Raw genomic sequence first — 23,745 nt, 5'->3', positions numbered from 1 at the left:
TGTCACCAGTCTGATAGAATTTATCTACTGATTAACCCCCTTTTCTGATTTATTTTTATGCCTAATAAAACGGAGGATCAACAATAATGTCCCTGAACATGAACTTCATAAGCATGGCCGCCGTAAGAAGATGTCTATGTAAAAATCTCTACAAAGATGGGCGCCGCAATGAACTCCCTGGGAGAAATCTGCCTAAGTGCTGCTGGTCTATAAGAAGTATTGGAAGCCGCGGGCGCATGCGCGGTCGTGTTCCAGAAGTGGGGCGGAAGGGACGCGACGACAGAGAACCGGAAGTGGGGCGGAAGATCCGCCGGCGCATCTTTATGAGAGTTTTTTAAAGCTCTCATACTCTAAACCTGCTCTCTAAACACTTTTTAAACACTATATACATATATACTACGAAATGAGGCTATTGATTAATTGTAACTAGAAGTTCTTAGTCTGTTTTACAATACCATGGTCAAATTAACAGGAAGTGATGTCACAATTACTATGAGATTAGTACTGGTATAAATAGAAGCCTGGTCCCATTCTACCTTTACCCCTTGATGAAGTCGCGTTGGTCAACCTGGCAGTGACCTCATACCAAGTTAAGCAAAAATCTTTTTATATTTTTTAAACTGGTATTATATTGTATTGTGTATACTGTTTTTATCCCATTTTTTAAAGAGTTTTGCTGCTCAAATTTTTATGTCTTAAAATTGTATTTAATAAATTTTTCATAGATCCACCCCTTCTGATTATTCTTTTATCACAAAGTATATTATATTTCTCTAACGTCCTAGTGGATGCTGGGAACTCCGTAAGGACCATGGGGAATAGCGGGCTCCGAAGGAGGCTGGGCACTCTATAAAGATCTTAGACTACCTGGTGTGCACTGGCTCCTCCCACTATGACCCTCCTCCAAGCCTCAGTTAGATTTCGTGCCCGGCCGAGGTTGGATGCACACTAGGGGCTCTCCTGAGCTCTTAGAAAGTTATAGTCTTAGAATTTGTTATTTTCAGTGAGACCTGCTGGCAACAGGCTCACTGCAGCGAGGGACTAAGGGGAGAAGAAGCGAACTCGCCTGCTTGCAGCCGGATTGGGCTTCTTAGGCTACTGGACACCATTAGCTCCAGAGGGATCGACCGCAGGCACAGCCTTGATGTTCGGTCCCGGAGCCGCGCCGCCGTCCCCCTTACAGAGCCAGAAGCAAGAAGATGGTCCGGAAAATCGGCGGCATGAAGACTCTGTCTTCACCAAGGTAGCGCACAGCACTGCAGCTGTGCGCCATTGCTCCTCTCACACACTTCACACTCCGGTCACTGAGGGTGCAGGGCGCTGGGGGGGGCGCCCTGAGGCAGCAATAAAAACACCTTGGCTGGCTAAAATACCTCAATATATGGCCCCAGGGGCTATATATGAGGTAAATACCCCTGCCAGAATTCCATAAAAAACGGGAGAATAGGCCGCGAAAAAGGGGCGGAGCCTATCTCCTCAGCACACTGGCGCCATTTTTCCCTCACAGCTCGGCTGGAAGGAAGCTCCCTGGCTCTTCCCTGCAATTCTACAGTACAGTAAGAGGGAAAAGAGAGGGGGGGGCATTAAAATTGGCACTGTATACAGTATATTATATAAAAAGCAGCTATTAGGGACATAACTCAGTTAGTCCCTGTATATATATAGCGCTCTGGTGTGTGCTGGCATACTCTTACTCTGTCCCCCCAAAGGGCTTTTGTGGGTCCTGTCCTCGTTTAGAGCATTCCCTGTGTGTCTGCGGTGTGTCGGTACGGCGGTGTCGACATGTTGAATGAGGAGGATTATATGGTGACAGAACAGAGGCCGATATATGTGATGTAGCCCCCTGTGGGGCCGACACCAGAGTGGATGGATAGGTGAAAGGTATTAACCGACAGTGTCAACTCCTTACATAAAAGGGTGGATGATGTAACAGCTGTGGGACAGCCGGCTTCGCAGCCCGCGCCTGCCCAGGCGTCTCAAAGGCCATCTGGGGCTCAAAAACGCCCGCTCTCTCAGATGGCAGACACAGATGTCGACACGGAGTCTGACTCCAGTGTCGACAAGGTGGAGACATATACACAATCCACTAGGAACATCCGTGACGTGATCCCGGCAATAAAAAATGTGTTATACATTTCTGACTTTAACCCAAGCACCTCTAAAAATGGGTTTTAGGTTTGGGGAGAAAAAACAGGCAGTGTTTTGTTCCCCCATCAGATGAATAAATGAAGTGTGTGAAAGCGTGGGTTCCCCCGTTAAGAAACTGGTAATTTATAAAAAGTTACTGATGGCGTACCCTTTCCCGCCAGGTGGATAAGTTACGCTGGGAGATATCCCCTAGGGTGGATAAGGCGCTCACACGTTTGTCAAAAAAGGTGGCACTGCCGTCTTAGGATACGGCCACTTTAATAGGTACCTGTTGATAAAAAACAGGAGGCTATCCTGAAGTCTGTATTTACACACTCAGGTACTAGACTGAGACATGCAGATAGTGCTGCTGCAGCGTGGTCGGTGACCCTGTCAAACAGGGATACTAGTTGGCAAACATAAAAACATATTAAAGACGTCGTCTTATATATGGGGGATGCACAGAGGGATATTTTGCCGGCTGGCATCCAAAATAAATGTAATGTCCATTCTGTCAGGAGGGTATTAGAGACCTGTCACTGGACAGGTGATGCTGACTTAAAAAGCGCATAGAGAGCCTTATAAGGGTGAGGAATTATTTGGGGATGGTCTCTGGGACCTCGTATCCACAGCAACTGCTGGGAAGAAATAATTTTACCTCAGGTTTCCTCACAGGCAAAGGTACAGTCCTTTCGGCTTCAGAAACAAATGGCGCTTCCTTTCTGTACAGAGACAAGGGTAGAGGGAAAAAAGCTGCACCAGTCAGCCTGTTCCCAGAATCAAGATTCTCCCCCCGCCTCCTGTGAGGCCACACCATGACGCGGGTGCTCCACAGGTGTAGCCAGGTACGGTGGGGGGCCGTCTCAAAAATTTCAGCAATTAGTGGGCTCGCTCACAGGTGGATCCCTGTTTCTTTCAAGTAGTATTTCAGGGGTACAAGCTGGAATTCGAGATGTCTCCCCCCAGCCGTTTCCTAAAATATGCCTTGCTGACAACTCCCTCAGGCAGGGAGGCTGTGCTAGAGGCAATTAATAAGCGGTATTCCCAGCAGGTAATACTCAAGGTGCCCCTACTTCAACAAGGACGGGGTTACTATTCCACACGGGTTGGGGTACCGAAACCGCATGGTTCGGTGTGACCCATTTTATATTTAAAATCCTTGAACACAAAAATTCAAGTTCAAGATGGAATCGCTCAGGGCGGTTATTCCAAGCCTGGACGAGGGGGATTACATGGTATCCTGGGACATCAAGGATGCTTACCTGCATGTCCCCATTTACCATCCTCGCCAGGAGTACCTCAGATTTGTGGTACAGGATTACCATTACCAAGTCCAGACACTGCCGTTTGGACTGTACATGGCACCGAGGGTGTTTTATCAAGGTAATGGCCGAAATGTTGATACTCCTTCAAAAAAAGGGAGTTGTAATTATCCCGTACTTGGACAATCTCGTTATAAGGGCGAGGTCCAAGGAGCAGTTGGTAGTCGGGGTAGCACTATTTTGGAAAGTGCTACAACAGCATGGTTGGATTCTAAACAGTCCAAAGTCACAGCTGGTTCCTATGACACGTCTACTGTTCCTGGGGATGGTTCTGGACATAAACCAGAAATAGTGTTTCTCCCGGAGGAGAAAGCCAAGGAGTTGTCATCTCTAGTCAGAGACCTCCTGAAGCCAAAATAGGTAGCGGTGCATCATTGCACGCGAGTCCTGGGAAAAATGGTAGCTTCCTACGAAGCAATCCCATTAGGCAGGTTCCATACAAGAACTTTTCAGAGGGAACCTGTTGGACAAGTGGTCCGGATCGCATCTTCCGATGCATAGGCTGATAACCTTGTCTCCAAGGACCAGGGTATCTCTACTGTGGTGGCTGCAGAGTGCCCATCTTCAAGAGGGCCGCAGGTTCGGCATACAGGACTAGGTCCTAGTGACCATGGATTCCAGCCTTTGAGGCTGGGAGGCAGTCACACAGGGAAGAAATTTCCAGGGACTTTGGTCAAGTCAGGTTATTTCCCTACACATAAATATTCTGGACCTGAGGGCCATTTACAATGCCCTGAGGCCGGCAAGGCCTCTGCTTCAAAACCAGCCGGTACTGATCCAATCAGACAACATCACGGCAGTCGCCCATGTAAACCAACAGGGCGGCACAAGAAGCAGGATGGCGATGGCAGAAGCCACAAGGATTCTCCGATAGGCGGAAAATCATGTGTTAGCACTGTCAGCAGTGTTCATTCCCGGAGTGGACAACTGGGAAGCAGATCTTCTCAACAGACACGACCTCCACCCGGGAGAATGGGGACTTCCTCCAGAAGTCTTCCAATAGGATTGTACACCATTGGGAAAGGCCACAGGTGGACATGATGGCGTCCCGCCTCAACAAAAAGCTATAAAAGATATTGCACCGGGTCAAGGGACCCTCAGGCGATAGCTATGGACGCTCTGGTAACACCGTGGGTGTACCAGTCGGTTTATGTGTTCTCCCCTCTGCCTCTCATACCAAAGGTACTGAGAATAATAAGAAGGCGAGGAGTAAGAACGATACTCGTGGATGGCCAAGAAGAGCTTGGTACCCAGAACTTCAAGAATTTATATCAGAGGACCCATGGCCTCTGCCACTCAGACAGGACCTGCGGCAGCAGGGGCCCTGTCTGTTCCAAGACTTACCGCGGCTGCGTTTGTCGGCATGGCGGTTGAACGCCGGATCCTGAAGGAAAAGGGCATTCCGGAGGAAGTCATTCCTACGCTTACTAAAGCCAGGAAAGAGGTTACAGCAACTCATTATCACCGCATATGGCGAAAATATGTTGCATGGTGTGAGGCCGAAAGGGCCCCAACAGAGGAATTTCAACTAGGTCGATTTCTGCATTTCCTGCAAGCAGGAGTGACTATGGGCCTTAAATTGGGTTCCATTAAGGTACAGATCTCGGCTCTGTCGATTTTCTTTCAAAAAGAACTAGCTTCAGTACCTGAAGTTCAGACATTTATAAAAGGAGTGCTGCAGAGTCAGCCCCGTTTGTGCCTCCTGTGGCACCTTGGGATCTCAACGTGGTGTTGAGTTTCTTAAAATCACATTGGTTTGAACCACTAAAAACCGTGGATCTGAAATATCTCACGTGGAAGGTGGTTATGTTATTGGCCTTGGCTTCTGCCAGGCGAGTATCAAAGTTGGCGGCTTTGTCTTGTAAAAGCCCTTATTTGATTTTCCATATGGATAGGGCAGAATTGAGGACTCGTCCCCAGTTTCTCCCAAAGGTGGTGTCAGCGTTTCACCTGAACCAGCCTATTGTGGTGCCTAGGCTACTAGGGACTTGGAGGACTCCAAGTTGCTAGACGTTGTCAGGGCACTGAAAATATATGTTTCCAGAACGGCTAGAGTCAGAAAATCTGACTCGCTGTTTATCCTATATGCACCTAACAAGCTGGGTGCTCCTGCTTCTAAGCAGACTATTGCTCGTTGGATTTGTAGTACAATTCAGCTTGCACATACTGTGGCAGGCCTGCCACAGCCAAAATCTGTCAATGCCCATTCCACAAGGAAGGTGGGCTCATCTTGGGCGGCTGCCCGAGGGGTCTCGGCTTTACAACTTTGCCGAGCAGCTACTTGGTCAGGGGCAAACACGTTTGCAAAATTCTACAAATTTGATACCCTGGCTGAGGAGGACCTGGAGTTCTCTCATTCAGTGCTGCAGAGTCATCCGCACTCTCCCGCCCGTTTGGGAGCTTTGGTATAATCCCCATGGTCCTTACGGAGTTCCCAGCATCCACTAGGACGTTAGAGAAAATAAGAATTTACTCACCGGTAATTCTATTTCTCGTAGTCCGTAGTGGATGCTGGGCGCCCATCCCAAGTGCGGTTTATCTGCAATACTTGTACATAGTTATTGTTAACTAAATCGGGTTATTGTTGAGCCATCTGTTGAGAGGCTCTATTGTTTCATACTGTTAACTGTGTTTCATATCACGAGTTGTACGGTGTGATTGGTGTGGCTGGTATGAGTCTTACCCGGGATTCAAAATCCTTCCTTATTGTGTACGCTCGTCCGGGCACAGTACCTAACTGAGGCTTGGAGGAGGGTCATAGTGGGAGGAGCCAGTGCACACCAGGTAGTCTAAGATCTTTCTAGAGTGCCCAGCCTCCTTCGGAGCCCGCTATTCCCCATGGTCCTTACGGAGTTCCCAGCATCCACTACGGACTACGAGAAATAGAATTACCGGTGAGTAAATTCTTATTATTTTGATCTATTTATTTCTACTGAATCTCTCTAAGACACCATTGGTCGCTATATCCCCCACCCCCCTGTGTGTTATATATATATATATATATATATATATATATATATACATACACTCAAGGATGCGGCACTCACGAACACTTTGAAAAGAATCACAGACACCAGTTGAGGTATAGTCAACGTTTCAATCCTTTACGGATTTTCGTCAGGAACAAGCATAATACAGATAAAGAAAAGCTCACCTTATATCCCCCCACATTCACAAGTGACCCACAGGTGGACGGCTGATCGCTCCGGCGCGGGAGTCCGTCCTGCGAGCGCTGGCGCCGAGTAGTGACGTCATCGCGTATCAACGCGATGCACATCCGATGCTGCCATGGCAACCCGGCGGCTGTAAACAATGAAGAAAAGAAGATAACCACTGTCCCACTGACTAAGTATCAATGTCAGTGCACGATCTACTGCTGCTAATCGCATTGCCATGTCAGCATGTATAAGCACTAATCACATATAAAAGAATACATTAAATATAGCGACACATGATGTTAAATCACATGATTACAAAGCAGATCAAATGTTACCATGGCAACTCAGCGAAAATGGACACCTATAGGCAATGGTTATTACATGCAAAGAAAAACAGGTATCAAAATGTAACCAAATATAGACCGTCTCGATGCCATAGAAAAATACAAAGATACTATCAGCAAAAATGAAATGGCAAAGAAAACAACACCAGATTATTGTACCGTAAAAAGCTTAACATAATATAGTATGTCAAACAAATGTGGAAAAAATGATAGCATCATTTCAAACCCTTAGGACTAATCACATCCAGGCGGAAAATCCATTCAGCCTCTCTTTTTAACAACAGAGCATTGCGATCGCCCCCCCTACGTAACGGGGGAATGTGGTCAATCATTCTGTACCTAAGGCTATTTAAAGGGTGCTTGGCTAATAAAAAATGTCGCGCCACTGGCTGCTCGCTAGAGCCATTATTAATGGCCAGACGTATAGCAGAGCGGTGTGCCCCCATCCTTTCTTTAAATTTTCTCTGTGTTTTCCCAATATAGGAGAGCCCGCAGGGACAGAGTAATTGATAAACAACATAAGAGCTTTCACAAGTCAAGTGGAAGCGAATCTTATATCTAGTCCCCAAATGTGGGTGACAAAAAGTGTCCCCTGCGATGAGAAAGCTGCAGGTGGTACAGGGGCACTTAAAACATCCGTTCTGTCTCTTGGCCAAAAAATTCCTACTCTCATTACTTTTATCCACTGAGACATCCGTTTTGACCAGTAGGTCTCTCAGATTTTTAGGACGTGAATAACATGTCATTAATGAAGTATTGGCAAGACCTAAGTCTGCATCTGATGTTATAATTGGCCACAATTTTTTAGATACATGATTAATCTTAGGTGACTGGGTATTAAATTTATTAACCCAGTGTAACCTATTAGAGTTTTGTTTAGGGGTCTGTTTCAGTAATAATTGATGTCTATCCAGGGACATTGCTTTCTTTTTGGCCAGCATTAAAGAATTTAAATGGTAACCCCGATTAAGAAATTTACCAATCAACCAATCAATCTGGTCGGATGCTTGGGATAAATCACTGTTAATTCTTACAATGCGTACCATTTGTGAAAAAGGTAGCCCCATTTTCAAATTAAGTGGGTGACAACTCTGAAAGTGTAGGAGTGAATTCCTATCTGTCTCAGCCAGGGGCTCTTTGTTTCAACCCCTGTCGATTTTTTTAGATTCTGTTCTCCAACCACTAGTACAACAACACTGCAATTTCCTATTCGACACTACTTCTTTGTTGAATAAATTAGAATCTTTGGGGTCTATTCCATCAGAAGCTTGGTTGGTAACGGCTGACGTATCCAGCCTTTACACAGCGATCCCCCATGTAGAAGGAATTGCTGCAGTGAAGGGCTTGCTTATGCAATATAATGAACACTCTGAGATCCATATTGATTGTTTATTACAAATGTTGGAACTAGTTTTAAAGCGAAATTTCTTTATGTTTGACAATAAGTTTTATCTTCAAATAACTGGGTGTGTCATGGGATCTTCCGTGGCCCCCAGTTATGCTAATACATACATGTTTGATGTGGAAAAATCATTGTTTTTCGATAATCCTGCTGTGGCTGAGAAAATCATGCTTTACACAAGATTTATTGATGATTTGTTATTAATCTGGGTAGGTTCTGAAACTGAGTTAAAATCATTGCTTGAAGTTCATAATGCCTCTGCCTCACCGGTCAAACTAACATTTGAGATGAGTCAATCTGACATCAAGTTTCTTGATGTAAAAATTAGCATACAGGGGGGTAACATTGTAACTACATTATTTTCAAAAGAGACAGATAGGAATTCACTCCTACACTTTCAGAGTTGTCACCCACTTAATTTGAAAATGGGGCTACCTTTTTCACAAATGGTACGCATTGTAAGAATTAACAGTGATTTATCCCAAGCATCCGACCAGATTGATTGGTTGATTGGTAAATTTCTTAATCGGGGTTACCATTTAAATTCTTGAATGCTGGCCAAAAAGAAAGCAATGTCCCTGGATAGACATCAATTATTACTGAAACAGACCCCTAAACAAAACTCTAATAGGTTACACTGGGTTAATAAATTTAATACCCAGTCACCTTAGATTAAATATGTATCTAAAAAATTGTGGCCAATTATAACATCAGATGCAGACTTAGGTCTTGCCAATACTTCATTAATGACGTGTTATTCACGTCCTAAAAATCTGAGAGACCTACTGGTCAAAACGGATGTCTCAGTGGATAAAAGTAATGAGAGTAGGAATTTTTTGGCCAAGAGACAGAACGGATGTTTTAAGTGCCCCTGTACCACCTGCAGCTTTCTCATCGCAGGGGACACTTTTTGTCATCCACATTTGGGGACTAGATATAAGATTCGCTTCCACTTGACTTGTGAAAGCTCTTATGTTGTTTATCAATTACTCTGTCCCTGCGGGCTCTCCTATATTGGGAAAACACAGAGAAAATTTAAAGAAAGGATGGGGGCACACCGCTCTGCTATACGTCTGGCCATTAATAATGGCTCTAGCGAGCAGCCAGTGGCGCGACATTTTTTATTAGCCAAGCACCCTTTAAATAGCCTTAGGTACAGAATGATTGACCACATTCCCCGTTACGTAGGGGGGGCGATCGCAATGCTCTGTTGTTAAAAGAGAGGCTGAATGGATTTTCCGCCTGGATGTGATTAGTCCTAAGGGTTTGAATGATGCTATCATTTTTTCCACATTTGTTTGACATACTATATTATGTTAAGCTTTTTACGGTACAATAATCTGGTGTTGTTTTCTTTGCCATTGCATTTTTGCTGATAGTATCTTTGTATTTTTCTATGGCATCGAGACGGTCTATATTTGGTTACATTTTGATACCTGTTTTTCTTTGCATGTAATAACCATTGCCTATAGGTGTCCATTTTCGCTGAGTTGCCATGGTAACATTTGATCTGCTTTGTAATCATGTGATTTAACATCATGTGTCGCTATATTTAATGTATTCTTTTATATATGATTAGTGCTTATACATGCTGACATGGCAATGCGATTAGCAGCAGTAGATCGTGCACTGACATTGATACTTAGTCAGTGGGACAGTGGTTATCTTCTTTTCTTCATTGTTTACAGCCGCCGGGTTGCCATGGCAGCATCGGATGTGCATCGCGTTGATACGCGATGACGTCACTACTCGGCGCCAGCGCTCGCAGGACGGACTCCCGCGCCGGAGCGATCAGCCGTCCACCTGTGGGTCACTTGTGAATGTGGGGGGATATAAGGTGAGCTTTTCTTTATCTGTATTATGCTTGTTCCTGACGAAAATCCGTAAACGATTGAAACGTTGACTATACCTCAACTGGTGTCTGTGATTCTTTTCAAAGTGTTCGTGAGTGCCGCATCCTTGATTGTACATGTTTTATTTATGAGGGCACCAGAACCAGCAATATACTAGGTGGAGTGCCGGGTAAATTGCATAGTGTATATATATATATATATATATATATATATATATAACGTTGAAACGTTGACATAAAAGACGCTGTTTGGTCTGTTTCTTTGAAGTGCTGAGAGTGCCGTCGGTGGAGTAATGGTATCAATTAACATTTGTCTTTACAATTGTTGCTGGAGGGCACCGGCCATTGTCTGAAATATACTATATGAATGAGAAAGGAGTGCCGCAGACTGGAGAAGTGTGTGTGTGTGTGTGTGTGTGTGTGTGTGTGTGTGTGTGTGTGTGTGTGTGTGTGTATGCATATATATATATATATATATATATATATTATAAATACATAACTCAGAGCCTAACTTCAAATGCATACCTTAAAAAGAAAAAAAAGCCTGACTTACAAACAGGAGAGTGGAAGCTTGAATGTTCCTCTCCTTCCCTGCACAAATCCCCACAAGCTGCCGAGGTGGGAACTTCCTCTTTCCAGCCTGCGTGTGTAATAAGTGCGGCTGCGGTGCGTGTGGTGGTGCCTGCTGCCGTGCAGGTGTATTTTCGGTACTCACCAGGCGCCGCTCTCTCTCACCTTCAGGTACCGGAACCTTCAACGGACCTGGCAACTCTTCCGTCGGACCCGGACACGACGACCTAGGAGGAAGGAGATTGATGAGTGCCGGCCTCCTAACTGTGGACCGAAACACCCTCCGACCCCGAGAAAAAATTGTGCTTTCGGACTAGGTGAGGGTCATCCCAGGCGTCCGCCTCAGAGCCCGAATTTCACCTATTGGCACTCTCGCACCAGGTGGAAATTCTACCTTGCACCGGCGTGCAAGGCTCACTGTTCGCCCTGAAGGAAGGGAGACAGATAGGGACACACACAGAAGGAACACACAGACCGATGTTACTCACCGTCCTACGTCTTGTACTCCGATCTTCTCCACTTACAGGTCCCTGTAAGGACGCAAAGAGAGAAACAGCCGTGCAGGGCCTAGAACTACCCTAGTGTGCGTCCGCTACACTAACTACATAAACAGAGCCCTCAAACTAGCTCGTGTGAGTGGTGCAACACAACTATGCACAAACTTAAAACAAACAGACACTTTGCCCTGCACGGTAACAACATACATCACAATATCGGAATACAAGATCACCCGGTGATGTCCCTTTAAATCCCTACCTGCTGCTGGAAGAGGGTGGGCGCCACACAGCCTGCCCACCACCTGTACACTTCCGGGGGCTCAGGTCAAGCGGACCTGCCTACCTCACACCTCAGGGTGGCCTGGACCTAGTGCCCAGTACCACCTTTCTTTACCTCGGGGGAACACTGATTCACTGGGCCTTGCGCCCCCTGACTGCACACAGGCCGGAGGCCCGATTTCACCCACGGGCCTAGCGCCCGCCTAACTTGTCACTCGTGGGGTGACCTGGGCCTAGTACCCAGCATCACCTTTTTATATCCCTAGCGGCCGCCAACTGAAGTAGGGCCTAGTGCCCCCTACTGTCCCCTCAGGCCTATTGCCTGTATTTGCCATCGGGCCTAATGCCCGCCTAACTGGCGCTGGAGGGGTAGCTTGGGCCTAATACCCAAACTACCCAAATGGTGGCCCCCAAATCTTATCCGGGCCAAGGGCCGGGGGGAACCCCGACTGCGCAGGGCCCGACTAAAGGTACCCACAGGCCGGAAGGGCCTGACTGTGCCCACGGGCCGGGAGGGCCCGACTGCTTGCCCACAGGCCGGGAGGGCCTGACTCTGCCCACGGGCCTAATTCCCAAACACCCGGTGGTCTAGGTAGGAGAGGGGGGTACAGGGGCCTCTGATAAGGGCCTACCTGACCCAGTGGGAGAGGCACCAGGGGGGAGCTTCGTCAGCTCTCTTCCTTCCCACCCCTGGTGGCCTCTCCGGCGCTCCCCTTCACTCTTCAGCTGCTGGCCCGTCCTGGCCAGCGGCGCCGCCGTCGCTTTACCGCGTCCAGCCGCCGCTGGACATCTTCCTCCCGCAGCCGGTCGTCTCCTAGCCTCTTCCGCGGCCTCCGGACCTTCCACCGCGACGTCTTCTTCCTCGCACCACCAGGATCTTCGCCGCTCTTCGGCGCGGCCTCCTCTCTCTGCTGTTCCCGCCCGGCGTCTCTCCTCTTCGCGCTCCTGCGCGCGGACCTAGCTACAGGCTCCCACCCGGCGTCTGACGTCAGACACCGGGGGCGGGGCCTATGACGCCCGGAGGGCGCCAACATTCAAATGCCCCCGCAACCTCTGGTGCGGTGCAGGGAAAAGGGTAATCCCTGCACCGGGCACCCGCCGCCACACACTGACAGGCGCTGGGGACAGACAAGCTGTCCCAGCGCTGTCAGCGACGTTGTCCCGCAGGGGACACAGGCGCCCTGGCTGCTGCAGCTGGAATGTGTCCTGTAAAACAGGACACATTCCCACACGTGCTCAGCCAGTCACTGAGCCGCAGGCTGCAGCTTTACTTCCTCCTATTGGGCGGCTGAGCCGTCGCTCAGTTAGCTCTGCAGCACCGGCGGCTGGGCTCGCTGTCGCCTGTCAGTGGGGAGGGGAGCGCAACTGCTCGGAAGTGCAGTGCCGCGGAGCAGATCGAATTAGAGATCTGATCTCCGGCGCGTGGCGGGGGGTCCTTTTCTGACAGGGGGGCCCGGGGTAGTTACCCCCAGAAACCACCCCTTAATCCGGCTCTGCCTCTTGGACTGATTGCTGAGTGCTATTGGGAATACCAGCTTTGGAGCCATAAGCAGGGTATTTTTCCCGGGGGTACCCTGCCATACCAAACCTGCAACTCCATCCACCCTCATCGGTAGGATCACCTTTCCTCTCAGTCTCATTTATTTTATTTATGTTTATTCATGTTTTAACCTTGTTGTATGTCTTATATTACATTTTTGTCATATGCCTTATTTAAAGTGTGATGTCAGGTGTGTTTCACACGCACACATAGTCTCAATACACCCAGCCAAAAGGTGTTAAGGATTTAGCGCCAATAGGGGAGTGACACCTTCCTATTCTACAAGTTTAAAAGAATTGCCCACAATTATTAACACCTCTTCCTTGATCTCAATTTGATCCAGTAAGCATCACTTGAATGGTGGAAGATTATTTTTAATGACAATGTAAATATTAGCATATCGCACAGTCCATTTTAAAACAAGGAGGAAAAAAAAGTCAATTTGGAGCACCGTGTTTAAATTTGCTTTGATGTACCACCCTCCAGTGTGTATTGAGAAAGAGTTTGTAGCACAGCCAGGAACCTTGTGAAATGAATTACAAATTCTATGAGGAAGACCTATGCCATCAACTGCAAAAAAACTTCTGTAAACGTGGATTCCAGTGGGGATGAGCTAATAGTATATGACAAATAAAAAAAATCAATAGAATATTACTCCATTAGAGAGTGCCTCATCAGTATTTATTATTCAACAGTAATAAAATATATTAGGTCCAGCCAGGACACACAAATAAAATACAGTATCAAACAAATGTTTTTACAAAGAGCAGCAAATTCATTTTATCCCACTCAAATTAGTACTGGTCTCCAATTCCTTGTCACATGGATCAATATCCTAGCGGATTATTAAAGTGTGTTGGTCAAAATCTTGCAGCCTGCAATATGCTACTATCTCCTGCTTTCAGCAAATTTCAACTTCACCAGTTCTGTTCACAGCCGTCCCGCAAGTGCAGTCTAGTGTCTTCGTATGACTGGTTGGCCATGGGTGAGCGTTTAAAGTTTAGTGCAAAGAGCAGAAGGGAGTTTGCGGGTAGCACACTATCATCTGTCTCCATGTTAAAATAGCATAATTGTCCAAAGGAGCCCAGCATGTAGTGGGGGATTGTGATAATCCTTGACGCATTTCTCCACCATCAGTCTGAAGTGATTTCTTCAGAAGGAGTGGTAGTAATGTCTAGTAATGTCTAATGTCAATCCTTTACCAGCTCATACTTCTTATTATCATCCTTTCTTGTGTGTGATTGACTGGCAGCGTATAATAATTTTGGCTGGCATTGTTGATGGTCTTCTGTCTCCCCACATGACCATTTAAATATATTGTATCATCCTGACTGCTGAGGCCTGTGATTTGCGGCATGGATCAGTTTACAATTACATTAGAATTTAGAAAACTCACATTAGGATTTTTTTTTTAATATTTGTTCCATTTCTCCATTCTACAATTACATTTTGTAATCAATCAATACATACTCCACCTCCATTTCCATGTACTGCCCTCAGGCCTCAGACCCAGTTCTTGATTAATGAAAACATGCTTTTTATGAAGTCATATAGTTTATAAAACCGCCATCCTGGAAGCCACTGCTGTACTGCAATGTTTCATAGATGTGGTATATTCTTTTAAACTGCAACATGTTTGTGCTGCTGCTCAGCCAGCCAGTCTACTGTAGTTTTAGCCAGCCATCTCTCTACATTCTTTTTCCAATATTGGGGAACAATATTGTGAGCTAAGAGGTGGTCAAAATTGACTGGAAATTAATGTTATTGATGTTAATAATACTGTAGGAACACAAATAGGTAGAAATTACATGATTTTAGCTATTGTTATCAATTTTAAAGAAATCCAAAACCAACACTTGATTTGCATTTGGTAGTGAGGGTGGTTTTGGCATAGCCAAAACATGAGGGTCCCAGCACATCAATAATGTATTATACCCTATGTTTAATTCTGGTTGGGTATGCATGACCGGCAGTCAGGAGACCGCCAGTCAGCATACCTACGCCGGGATCCAGGCAGCGTAATCCCGGTGGGGGGTGGACGAGCGCAATAAGCCCCTTGCAGGCTCGATGGCGAGCTGTGCACGCCACAGTTTCTATTCCCACTCTATGGGTGTCGTGGACACCCACAAGTGGGCATAGTCCCTGCTAGTCAGCATGACAACTATCGGGATTCTAAGGTAGCGGGATGTAGGGGGAAGTATTGTGACTGCCGGTCACATAACTGCATCCCATTTCATTCTAATATAGTACATATTATAACATAGTTTCTTAGTACTATGATTTATTAGTATTATCTTGTGAACAATCATCATTCCTTAACAGTAAAGTAAGGTCTACAGGGGAAGTTATTTTTAACTAAGTTGTGAAACCCCTTCTCTTCATCTATTACTACATTTCCACATGTTGCAGCTTAGTGTTTATATATGCAAGTTAGCCATTCCATTTTATTTTTTTCAAGCTCCACAAATTGGTAAAGTCAACTCTAGATGGTTTGGCTTAATCTACAATGAAAGCACAAGTAGCACTTTTCAGTAACCATCTTTGCTCAGAAAAAGCACTACTTCTACTATTAATATCTTCTTCATCATCACTGACCAAGCCTTCATTAAAACATTATTTCCATTGCCAATGCCTAAAAATGAATATAGACAGAAAGGTTTTAAATTACCAAGATCACTACATTGTAGATATGCTACGAGGAGGGGTTTTTGTTAGTGTCAGAATATTGTCATGTAATTTAATCTGTCAAAACTGAATGAAGTTTTTGAATTGTTTGATTGGATCTTTGCCTATACGGATTAAACACCAAAATATGTATCATTAATTCTGCTAACACCAAAGCTTTACTGTTGAGAAATAACATCCTAAATTTAATTGAGTGTAAAACTGAGTGTAACATACATGAACTACATGGAAATGAGTAAAGATTACATAGGGCCAGTTGCATCATCGCTTGGAAAGTGATAAAATGGAGAGTGAAAAAGTACCAGCCAATGAGCTCCTAACTGCCATTTTTCAAACACAGCCTGTGACATGGCAGTTAGGACCTGATTGGTTGGTACTTTCTCACTCTCCATTTTATCACTGTCCAAGCGAAGATGCATCTAGACGCCTATCTTAAGTGATTCATTTTTCTGAAACCTAAAAGCCTATTTAAAAAAAAGTGACATTGACTTTTCAGTTGGTAGAACCTGTGTGCAAAAGGATCTTTGACATTTGGAGTCTCGGAAACAGGTTCTGGATCCCTCTTTTACTTTTAAGGCAGCAAATATTGCCAATTATTATTTTCATATTCAGGTTTGGCATTGTAAGGACGCGGATTACTTATTTCAACATATAGAACAAAAACAACATTGGCCCTCATTCCGAGTTGGTCACTAGCTGCTTTAGTTCGCAGTGCAGCGATTAGGTGAAAAAGCGGCACTTCTGCGCATGCGTATGGTGCGCAGTGCGTACGCGCGTCGTACTTTCACAAAAGCCGATGTAGTTTCACACAAGGTCTAGCGACGCTTTTCAGTCGCACTGCTGGCCGCAGAGTGATTGACAGGAAGTGGGTGTTTCTGGGTGGTAACTGACCGTTTTCGGGGAGTGTGTGGAAAAACACAGGCGTGCCGGATAAAAATGCAGGAGTGGCTGGGGAAACGGAGGTGTGGCTGGCCGAATGCAGGGCGTGTTTGTGACGTCAAACCATGAACGAAACAGTCTGAAGTGATCGCTAGCTAGGAGTAAGTTTCGAGCTACTTAGAAACTGCACAATCTTTTTTTGTAGCAATGCTGCGATCCTTTCGGTCGCACTTCTGCTAAGCTAAGATACACTCCCAGAGGGTGGCGGCCTAGCGTTTGCACTGCTGCTAAAAGCAGCTAGCGAGCGATCAACTCGGAATGAGGGCCATTGTTCATTGGACAGCTATATTAATTACTGGAGTTTGTTTTGTTACTGTATACATAGGTATATTTCTGACCTTTTACAATGCAATATTACTGCATTTATACTAGATAGGAGCAGGTCCGATTCTCCGAGAACCAGATCCACCCCAAATTTGGGGATCAGGGGTATTCGAGACACAGCTCGGATCTCAGCACCTTCCCTGGATACCTATCCAAGGCAAAACCTCTAGATCTCATTGTCGGATCTCATGGGTTTTGCCTCGGGGCGTCAGTCCCATTGAAATTAAAGTCATGGCTTTCAGCCAATTAGCATGTCCCCATTGACTTTAAATAAAGGAATTTGGCAGACCCCACTACACAGAGGACACCGACAGCCACACTGCAGACACCACCGGCAACCCCCCGCTGCTGTCACCTTTCCTTTGCAGACACCGCCAACACCCCTCCCTCCATTGCCAACACCATCAGCACCTCTGCACTGAGGACGCCACTGGGACAACTGTACTGCCAACAATGCCGTCATCCCTGCAATGAGGACACCGTTGGCACACCAGCACTGAGGACACCACTGGGACACCTTCCCTGCTGACACTGTCGGCACCCTTGAACTGAGTACACCACTGGGACACCCACACTGCCAACACTGCCAGCACCCCTGCAATGAGAACTCCACTTAAGCACCCGCACTGCCGACAAGATCAGCAGCCCTGCACTGAGGACACCAATGGGACACCTGCACCGTCAACACTGCTGGCACCCCTGCAATGAGGACACTGTCAGCACCTCTACACTGAGGACACCATTGTTACACCCACACTGTTGACACTGCCAGCACCCCTGCAATGAGGACACCGCTGTCACCCTCGCATGGCTGACAATGCCTGAACCTCCCACTGCCAACAGCGCCAACATACACACATTGGGGACACTGCCAGCACCCCTGCATTGCCCACACCACCACCAACCCCACAATGGGGACACCACCATCACCCCCACTACCGACACCACCGGCATACCCACATTGAGGACTGTCGGCACCCTTACACTGCCGACACTGTCAGCACCCCTGCACTGTATCTCGCACTGTATCTGACCTGGCACTGTAGCTCCCCTTCACTGTGTCTAACCCATCCTGTAAACTGCACTGTATCCAAACTACGGGTGGTCTTCAGTATGCCGGCTGTCGAGATCCCGGCGCACAGTATACCGGCGCCGGAATCCCGACAGCCGGCATACCGACACTTATTCTCCTTTGTGGGGGTCCACGACCCCCCTGAAGGGAGAATAAAATAGCGTGGCTAGCGCAGCGAGCCCGCAAGGGCTCATTTGCGCTCGCCACACTGTCTGTAAGCCGGCGGTCGGGCTCCCAGCACGGGTATGCTGGTCGCCGGGAGCCCGACCGCCGGCATACCATACCACACCCCCAAACTACACTGTATTCCACACTGTATCTGTTCTGCACTGTATCCAACCTGCACTGTAAGCTACACTGTATTCAATCCACAGTGTATCCAAACCGCACTCCAACCTGCACTGTATCTGACCCACTGTATTCATGGAAAGTGAGCAAGCCCGACGGACGGGCGAAACGCGTCTTCCGTCACGCTCACCTACACTGCTGTCTGCCAACATGGACTGATCCTCCTGCCACCTCCTGCAGCCTATTCATCTGAGCCGTCTTCTGTTCCGCTCGCCTGCCCTGCTGTCTACCGAAACGGACTGATCCTCCCGCCGTCTTCCGCAGCCGACCTGTTGGAGCCGTCCGCTGTCCCGCTCACCTGCCCTGCTGTCTGCCCAAACGGACTGATTCTCGTGCCGTCCTCCGTAGTCGACTCGTCCGATCCGTTCCACATGGTCCTACTCTCCATGGAAACAGGGATCTGCATTGCGCTGGATTCCAGCCTCTGCAGCGGCACAATACTTTCATTGGTAATCAAAACTTTTTCTGCATTTTACACCAGAGACCACCGCTACGGGAGATCAATACTTATATATCATTCTGTAATTTTCTACCAGCAGGGCACCACGTCTCTTTTGTATTAATGAAAGTGACCCTAACTTGAGTTTATTTACGTATATAGCAAGCCTGTCACAGGATTAATTTGTGGCAACAATGTTCTCATTTTGATTAGACATATGTTCACCTAGCTTATTTCTAGTATCTTGCAACAATATTTCATTGCAGCTTCAATTGGCATTTGTTTATACTATAAAATCTCTCTTTTTTTCGTTGTGTTAGCATACCAATTGATACTATATTTTTGTGCAACATTAGGAGTTCATTGAGTGTGTATATGGATCATGCACACCCTGTCTTTCTGCTCGTGATTTATTTAACCCTTCCTCTATCAGCTATAGTCCCTATAGCTACTAATTGTTAATTAAGTATCTATTTCATTTTTCTCAATTTTTACCACAGTATTATCTGTTAATCTAACAAGTTGCTTTTGTGTGTTCATCCATACTGGTACCATTTACATTATTTTCTGTTTGCTATTATTGGGATTTCCTTTAGTACCAGTTTTAAATTCCCATGTCAACAACACTTTCCTTCATGTCTTTTCTATCTTTCCGGACTCTCACCAACGATTCAGAGTCTCCCATCTCTGTCTAACGCTGGCAGCAGATCCATCTATTTTCTTTCCACTTTACTTTTCTGTTGCCATCTTTTTCCATATTTTCGTGAACTCTCATCAGTGACTCCAAAGTGACAAAAATCATCTATGTACCACTCTACTATCATACCACACTGGAAACGCTCGAATCCATCTGATCTTGGAAGCTAATCAGTGTCGGGCCTAATCAGTACTCAGGTAGGAGACTCCTGAGGAAGATCCGGTTTAGTAGAGTATGATTATCATGTCCAGTGTTTAACACTAACAGCAGATTCACACTTTTCTAATTTTTCTTACTCTTAATTTTACTCACTTATCACCTTCTTTTGGTGGCTCTTATTGTCTGACCGAACAGACGTCTTTGTATTATTGCGTAGGCTCAGGTGTGTGACATATATTCTTTTCATCATCAAATTTGATTAAATTATGTACTGGGATCAATCTGTGAACCTACCACATGCAGTATAATTCCCAATTAATTACCAAAGCATGGCAGACAGTAGTGATTTGTGAATTATCACCAATCTTTATTGTTAATTTTGTTATTATCATTAATTTTGTTATCTTTAAATAATCAACCAAACTACTGATAGATTTTACTAGGAATTTAATAAAACTGAATTAATTTTATATTATTTTCATGATTCATTACTTCTATTGATTTTCCTATGATACAAAGAGTGCACCCACAAAAGAGTCTTTTTCTTCTACCTCTGTGTCTGCAAAGCTTTACACTGACTCAGGGTGCACCACCAAATGTAGATCTGGATAGAAAATATTATTTTCTCAGATTCCATTATTCTATCTTGGTACTTAGAATTCATAATTATATCTAGCCTGTGCGGTATACCCCCATTGCCTACATCACTGTATCCAACCTGCACTGTATCTGACCCACACTGTAACCCACCCGCACTGTATGCAACTTGAACTATATATTGGTCTAGTATGATATATCGGCTGATGAGATGACAGCTGGCAGTTTCCTGACAGCGGCATACCATCAGCTGGAATACCGGCAGCGAGTCCCCTTATGGGCTCGCTGCACTCACCACACTGCGGGCCCAGTGGCGAGCTTCGCTCACATGTTCTATTCACACTCGGTTGGTTAATATTTAACTGTGTGTCCCAAAGTATCCCGCACTGTACTGCCATTTTTTGTGATTGGCGAGATTTTGGGGAGCTGCTCATCAAAAAGGCTGATTGATTGGGTCTATACATGGGCACATAGTGCCAGTCATTAGTGATCCAGGGCCCTTAGGAGGAAAGTACAGACTGGGCACTGAGAATAGGCATGTGCTGGGAGCATGTGCAATTGTGTAGTTTGGGGTTTTTATTCTTTGCTGTTTGTTAACTACTACTTCTTTTAGAGAAATTCTACACACAAATCTCAGTAAATTTCTGTGTTAGATTGTTTTATATTGATAGTACTTGCGAGTTGATTCGATTGGTTATTGCTAATACTGTACATTATTAATTTGTAAAACATTTTTAAACAGAAATAACTGTCTTGTGTTTGTGCCGCTGCTCAGCTGCTTAGTTTAGCCAGCCAGGCGTGTTGGTGAACAATATTGTGAGCTGTGAGGTGGACAAAATTGACTGGAAATGACTGGAAGTGAATATTATTGAGGTTAAAAATAGAGATGAGCGCCGGAAATTTTTCGGGTTTTGTGTTTTGGTTTTGGGTTCGGTTCCGCGGCCGTGTTTTGGGTTCGACCGCGTTTTGGCAAAACCTCACCGAATTTTTTTTGTCGGATTCGGGTGTGTTTTGGATTCGGGTGTTTTTTTTCCAAAAAACCTAAAAAACAGCTTAAATCATAGAATTTGGCGGTCATTTTGATCCCAAAGTATTATTAACCTCAAAAACCATAATTTCCACTCATTTTCAGTCTATTCTGAATACCTCACACCTCACAATATTATTTTTAGTCCTAAAATTTGCACCGAGGTCGCTGTGTGAGTAAGATAAGCGACCCTAGTGGCCGACACAAACACCGGGCCCATCTAGGAGTGTCACTGCAGTGTCACGCAGGATGTCCCTTCCAAAAAACCCTCCCCAAACAGCACATGACGCAAAGAAAAAAAGAGGCGCAATGAGGTAGCTGTGTGAGTAAGATAAGCGACCCTAGTGGCCGACACAAACACCGGGCCCATCTAGGAGTGGCACTGCAGTGTCACGCAGGATGTCCCTTCCAAAAAACCCTCCCCAAACAGCACATGACGCAAAGAAAAAGAAAAGAAAAAAGAGGTGCAAGATGGAATTGTCCTTGGGCCCTCCCACCCACCCTTATGTTGTATAAACAAAACAGGACATGCACACTTTAACCAACCCATCATTTCAGTGACAGGGTCTGCCACACGACTGTGACTGATATGACGGGTTGGTTTGGACCCCCCCCAAAAAAGAAGCAATTAATCTCTCCTTGCACAAACTGGCTCTACAGAGGCAAGATGTCCACCTCATCATCACCCTCCGATATATCACCGTGTACATCCCCCTCCTCACAGATTATCAATTCGTCCCCACTGGAATCCACCATCTCAGCTCCCTGTGTACTTTGTGGAGGCAATTGCTGCTGGTCAATGTCTCCGCGGAGGAATTGATTATAATTCATTTTAATGAACATCATCTTCTCCACATTTTCTGGATGTAACCTCGTACGCCGATTGCTGACAAGGTGAGCGGCGGCACTAAACACTCTTTCGGAGTACACACTTGTGGGAGGGCAACTTAGGTAGAATAAAGCCAGTTTGTGCAAGGGCCTCCAAATTGCCTCTTTTTCCTGCCAGTATAAGTACGGACTGTGTGACGTGCCTACTTGGATGCGGTCACTCATATAATCCTCCACCATTCTATCAATGTTGAGAGAATCATATGCAGTGACAGTAGACGACATGTCCGTAATCGTTGTCAGGTCCTTCAGTCCGGACCAGATGTCAGCATCAGCAGTCGCTCCAGACTGCCCTGCATCACCGCCAGCGGGTGGGCTCGGAATTCTGAGCCTTTTCCTCGCACCCCCTGTTGCGGGAGAATGTGAAGGAGGAGATGTTGACAGGTCGCGTTCCGCTTGACTTGACAATTTTGTCACCAGCAGGTCTTTCAACCCCAGCAGACTTGTGTCTGCCGGAAAGAGAGATCCAAGGTAGGCTTTAAATCTAGGATCGAGCACGGTGGCCAAAATGTAGTGCTCTGATTTCAACAGATTGACCACCCGTGAATCCTTGTTAAGCGAATTAAGGGCTCCATCCACAAGTCCCACATGCCTAGCGGAATCTCTCCGTGTTAGCTCCTCCTTCAATGTCTCCAGCTTCTTCTGCAAAAGCCTGATGAGGGGAATGACCTGACTCAGGCTGGCAGTGTCTGAACTGACTTCACGTGTGGCAAGTTCAAAGGGCATCAGAACCTTGCACAACGTTGAAATCATTCTCCACTGCGCTTGAGACAGGTGCATTCCACCTACTATATCGTGCTCAATTGTATAGGCTTGAATGGCCTTTTGCTGCTCCTCCAACCTCTGAAGCATATAGAGGGTTGAATTCCACCTCGTTACCACTTCTTGCTTCAGATGATGGCAGGGCAGGTTCAGTAGTTTTTGGTGGTGCTCCAGTCTTCTGTACGTGGTGCCTGTACGCCGAAAGTGTCCCGCAATTCTTCTGGCCACCGACAGCATCTCTTGCACGCCCCTGTCGTTTTTTAAAAAATTCTGCACCACCAAATTCAAGGTATGTGCAAAACATGGGACGTGCTGGAATTTGCCCATATTTAATGCACACACAATATTGCTGGCGTTGTCCGATGCCACAAATCCACAGGAGAGTCCAATTGGGGTAAGCCATTCCGCGATGATCTTCCTCAGTTGCCGTAAGAGGTTTTCAGCTGTGTGCGTATTCTGGAAAGCGGTGATACAAAGCGTAGCCTGCCTAGGAAAGAGTTGGCGTTTGCGAGATGCTGCTACTGGTGCCGCCGCTGCTGTTCTTGCGGCGGGAGTCCATACATCTACCCAGTGGGCTGTCACAGTCATATAGTCCTGACCCTGCCCTGCTCCACTTGTCCACATGTCCGTGGTTAAGTGGACATTGGGTACAACTGCATTTTTTAGGACACTGGTGAGTCTTTTTCTGACGTCCGTGTACATTCTCGGTATCGCCTG

At 46.1% G+C, this 23,745-nt stretch overlaps 1 pseudogene; it reads left to right on the top strand.

The window, feature by feature from the left end:
• Nucleotides 1-19,710: 19,710 nt before the first annotated feature.
• LOC134929999 (5S ribosomal RNA) lies at nucleotides 19,711-19,829 on the top strand (annotated as a pseudogene).
• Nucleotides 19,830-23,745: the final 3,916 nt, after the last annotated feature.

This window comes from Pseudophryne corroboree, chromosome 5, assembly GCF_028390025.1.
Source record: "Pseudophryne corroboree isolate aPseCor3 chromosome 5, aPseCor3.hap2, whole genome shotgun sequence".
Classification (NCBI taxonomy): domain Eukaryota; kingdom Metazoa; phylum Chordata; class Amphibia; order Anura; family Myobatrachidae; genus Pseudophryne; species Pseudophryne corroboree.
Note: the sequence above shows the minus strand (reverse complement) of the source record. Positions and strands in the feature narration are given on the sequence as shown.